The sequence below is a fragment of the Coregonus clupeaformis genome, unplaced genomic scaffold, assembly GCF_020615455.1.
Source record: "Coregonus clupeaformis isolate EN_2021a unplaced genomic scaffold, ASM2061545v1 scaf0556, whole genome shotgun sequence".
Classification (NCBI taxonomy): Eukaryota; Metazoa; Chordata; class Actinopteri; order Salmoniformes; family Salmonidae; genus Coregonus; species Coregonus clupeaformis.
Window position 1 is genome coordinate 117,501 of NW_025534011.1, and position 5,000 is coordinate 122,500.

General features: G+C 47.5%; 1 long non-coding RNA gene across 1 annotated transcript in view; it reads right to left on the reverse strand.

Annotated features, from left to right (window-relative positions):
- Positions 1–4,596: 4,596 nt before the first annotated feature.
- LOC123485061 overlaps positions 4,597–5,000 on the reverse strand; it is a 2,901-nt gene continuing 2,497 nt past the window's right edge. The window contains exon 3 of the long non-coding RNA XR_006658844.1: positions 4,597–5,000. This exon is cut by the window's right edge and continues 1,834 nt beyond it. This is a non-coding gene — a long non-coding RNA (uncharacterized LOC123485061).

Here is a 5,000-nt window from a genome sequence, read left to right on the forward strand (position 1 = left end):
ACCCCTCCTTTCTCTCTCTCTCTCTCTCTACCGTACCCCTCCTTTCTCTCTCTCTCTCTCTCTACCGTACCCCTCCTTTCTCTTCTCTCTCTCTCTACCGTACCCCTCTCTCTCTCACCGTACTCTCTCTCTCTCTCTCTACCGTACCCCTCCTTTCTCTCTCTCTCTCTCTACCCTCCTCTCTCTCTCTCTCTCTCTACCGTACCCCTCCTCTCTCTCTCTCTCTACCGTACCCCTCCTTTCTCTCTCTCTCTACCGTACCCCTCCTTTCTCTCTCTCTCTCTCTACCGTACCCCTCCTCTCTCTCTCTCTCTCTACCGTACCCCTCCTTTCTCTCTCTCTACCGTACCCCTCCTTTCTCTCTCTCTACCGTACCCCTCCTTTCTCTCTCTCTCTCTCTACCGTACCCCTCCTTTCTCTCTCTCTCTCTCTACCGTACCCCTCCTCTCTCTCTCTCTCTCTACCGTACCCTCCTCTCTCTCTCTCTCTCTACCGTACCCCTCCTTTCTCTCTCTCTCTCTCTACCGTACCCCTCCTCTCTCTCTCTCTCTACCGTACCCCTCCTTTCTCTCTCTCTCTCTCTACCGTACCCCTCCTCTCTCTCTCTCTCTACCGTACCCCTCCTCTCTCTCTCTCTCTACCGTACCCCTCCCCTCTCTCTCTCTCTCTACCGTACCCCTCCTCTCTCTCTCTCTCTACCGTACCCCTCCTTTCTCTCTCTCTCTCTCTCCCGTACCCCCCCTCTCCCTCTCTCTCTCTCTCTACCGTACCCCTCTCTCTCTCTCTCTCTCTACCGTACCCCTCCTTTCTCTCTCTCTCTCTACCGTACCCCTCCTTTCTCTCTCTCTCTCTACCGTACCCCTCCTTTCTCTCTCTCTCTCTACCGTACCCCTCCTTTCTCTCTCTCTACCGTACCCCTCCTTTCTCTCTCTCTCTCTACCGTACCCCTCCTTTCTCTCTCTCTCTACCGTACCCCTCCTTTCTCTCTCTCTCTACCGTACCCCTCCTTTCTCTCTCTCTCTCTTTGTCCCCCCTCCTTTCTCTCTCTCTCTACCGTACCCCTCCTTTCTCTCTCTCTCTCTACCGTACCCCTCCTTTCTCTCTCTCTCTACCGTACCCCTCCTTTCTCTCTCTACCGTACCCCTCCTTTCTCTCTCTCCCCTCCTTTCTCTCTCTCTCTCTACCGTACCCCTCCTTTCTCTCTCTCTCTACCGTACCCCTCCTTTCTCTCTCTCTCTACCGTACCCCTCCTTTCTCTCTCCCCTCCTTTCTCTCTCTCTCTACCGTACCCCTCCTTTCTCTCTCTCCCCGCCTTTCTCTCTCTCTCTCTACCGTACCCCTCCTTTCTCTCTCTCCCCTCCTTTCTCTCTCTCTCTACCGTACCCCTCCTTTCTCTCTCTCCCCTCCTTTCTCTCTCTCTCTCTACCGTACCCCTCCTTTCTCTCTCTCTCTACCGTACCCCTCCTTTCTCTCTCTCTCTCTCTTTTTGTCCCCCCTCCTCTCTCTCTCTACCGTACCCCTCCTTTCTCTCTCTCTCTCTACCGTACCCCTCCTTTCTCTCTCTACCGTACCCCTCCTTTCTCTCTCTACCGTACCCCTCCTTTCTCTCTCTCTCTCTCTCTACCGTACCCCTCCTTTCTCTCTCTTTACTAATCGTGAAACATGCCTGAAACTGATCATGTAAATGTATGACTAGTTGATGTGATCAATCTTCAGTCTGGGAGGGGTAAGGTAGAGACTGTGATCACGTCTTCTCTCTGATCTTAGACCTGTTATCATTCTGTTGTATACTTGTATGATGTACGCCTGATTTTTGTATCTGATCATTAAAACAGTATACACTTTGGAGTGTGCGACTGGTCCCTAATGTTAAAGTAGTGTATACTTTTGATGTGTGTTACTGGTCCTAAATGTTACTGTAGTGTACACTTTGAAGTCTGTGGATAGACCAGGCTGCCCCCTGTGGATAGACCAGGCTGCCCCCTGTGGATAGACCAGGCTGCCCCCTGTGGATAGACCAGGCTGCCCCCTGTGGATAGACCAGGCTGCCCCCTGTGGATAGACCAGGCTGCCCCCTGTGGATAGACCAGGCTGCCCCCCTGTGGATAGACCAGGCTGCCCCCTGTGGATAGACCAGGTACCCCCTGTGGATAGACCAGGTACCCCCAGGGGTCTAGGACTCCAGGCTGCCCCCTGTGGATAGACCAGGTACCCCCAGGGGTCCAGGACTCCAGGTACCCCCTGTGGATAGACCAGGTACCCCCAGGGGTCTAGGACTCCAGGTTGAGAACCGCTGTGTGCTTCAATAGATGTCCGTAATGAATATCTCCACAGCTCTCTGCTGCCCCCCTCTGGGCCTCAGTGGTAGTGCTCATCTAACAGACACACGTCAGTGATGAGACGGGGTAGTAGATAACGGTCGTTACATTTCCAATAGGAATTCACACACTGAAACCAATGGGATGCTTCATTAGTACAGTGAAGGAAGGCCAGGGTGTATTCTGGGAGATAACTGCCTTCAGCTCTGTTTTGTTGTGTTCTCTGATAACACCCCCTGAAGGCTGGTAATGCTGGTTGGGTAGGTGAATGTTGGACGGACGGACAGACAGACAGACAGGCCATAGTAAAAGAGTCCAGTGGAGTCTGTATAGAACATTTTTATTTCTTTATTCTGAGAGGATGACGGATGCATCACTGCAAGCACACCACGTTCCCACCGACCGCCATGACATCACCACGTTTTCATACTGTCAACACACAGCAGAGTAGATACACAGCTTATATATGCTCGCACACACACACACACACACTTGCAGCGGGGCCCAGAAACCACTCTGGTCTCTGTCGACGCTCACAGGCAAAAAATAAAATAAAAAATAACATTTTTCTTTATAAAAAAACAAACAAACAACCAAACAGAAACAGTACTATGCTCCACGACACGTTTGAGCATTGTTTTTCTTCTTTATGGGGGTGGTTCTGTGAACCTGAAGACCTGTTAGCTCCCAGAGATGATACCTAGGTCTCAAGCCTTTAGCTCCGTAAGCTAACACAGTCTTGTGACCCCGGGGTTCAAGCCCAGTTGGCCACGTGTATGTACATTACCGGGCAAACGTTTTAGAAACACCTGCTCATTCAAGGGTTTTTCCCTTTCTTTTTTTTACAATTTTCTACATTGTAGAATAATAGTGAAGACATCAAAACTATGAAATAACACATATGGAATCATGTAGTAACCAAAAGAAGTGTTAAACAAATCAAAAATATATTTTATATTTGAGATTCTTCAAATAGCCACCCTTTGCCTTGATGACAATTTTGCACACTCTTGTCATTCTCTCAACCAGCTTCATGTGGTAGTCACCTGGAATGCATTTCAATTAACAGGTGTGCCTTCTTAAAAGTTAATTTGTGGAATTTCTTTCCTTCTTAATGCGTTTGCGCCAATCAGTTGTGTTGTGACAAGGTAGGGGGTTATACAGAAGATAGTCCTATTTGGTAAAAGACCAAGTCCATATTATGGCAAGAACAGCTCAAATAAGCAAAGAGAAACAACAGTCCATCATTACTTTAAGACATGAAGGTCAGTCAATACAGAACATTGTAGTCGCAAAAACTATCAAGTGCTATGATGAAACTGGCTCTCATGAGGACAGCCACAGGAATAGAAGACCCAGAGTTACCTTTGCTGTAGAGGATAAGTTCATTAGAGTTACCAGCTTCAGAAATTGTAGCCCAAATAAATACTTCATAGAGTTCAAGTAACAGACACATCTCAACATCAACTGTTCAGAGGAGACTGTGTGAGTCAGGCCTTCATGGTCGAATTGCTGCAAAGAAACCACTACTAAAGGACACCAATAAGAAGAGACTTGCTTGGGCCAAGAAACACGAGCAATGGACATTAGACCGGTGGAAATTTGTCCTTTGGTCTGGAGTCCAAATTGGAGATTTTTGGTTCCATCCGCCGTGTCTTTGTGAGACGCAGAGTAGGTGAACGGATGATCTCCACATGTGTAGTTCCCACCGTAAAGCATGGAGGAGGAGGTGTTATGGTGTGGGGGTGCTTTGCTGGTGACACTGTCTGTGATTTATTTAGAATTCAAGGCACACTTAACCAGCATGGCCACCACAGCATTCTGCAGCGATACGCCATCCCATCTGGTTTGGGCTTAGTGGGACTATCATTTGTTTTTCAACAGGACAATGACCCAACACACCTCCAGGCTGTGTGAGGGCTATTTTACCAAGAAGGAGAGTGACGGAGGGCTGCATCAGATGACCTGGCCTCCACAATCCCCCGACCTCAACCAAATTGAGATGGTTTGGGATTAGTCGGACCGCAGAGTGAAGGAAAAGCAGCCAACAAGTGCTCAGCATATGTGGGAGCTCCTTCAAGACTGTTGAAAAAATAATTCCAGGTGAAGCTGGTTGAGAGAATGCCAAGAGTTTGCAAAGCTGTCATCAAGGCAAAAGTGTGGCTACGTTGAAGAATCTAAAATATAAAATATATTTTGATTTGTTGAACACTATTTTTGGTTACTACATGATTCCATATGTGTTATTTCATAGTTTTGATGTCTTCACTATTATTCTACAATGTAGAAAATAGTAAAAATTAAGAAAAACCCTTAAATGAGTGTTCTAAAACTTTTGAGTCCTCAAAAAAATCTATCTCTATACGTTTCACACAACCCCGAAAGGGTCAGCAGGTCACACTGTGTGATGTCATCAGAGGTCAGGTGTCATGTATATCGGCTGTACAGTACAGATAGTATATCTACAGACACACAGAGATAACAGACCTAGCTAGTCAAACCAGAGATAACAGACCTAGCTAGTCAAACCAGAGAGAACAGAGAGGGTTGAGAGAGAGTCAAGCCAGACCACCACAAAGCAAGGCACATTTGATATAGAAAACAATACAATGTTGATGCATCAAATGTAGCTAGAGAATGGAACACTAGATCTTCAAATGTAGCTAGACAGTGGAACACTAG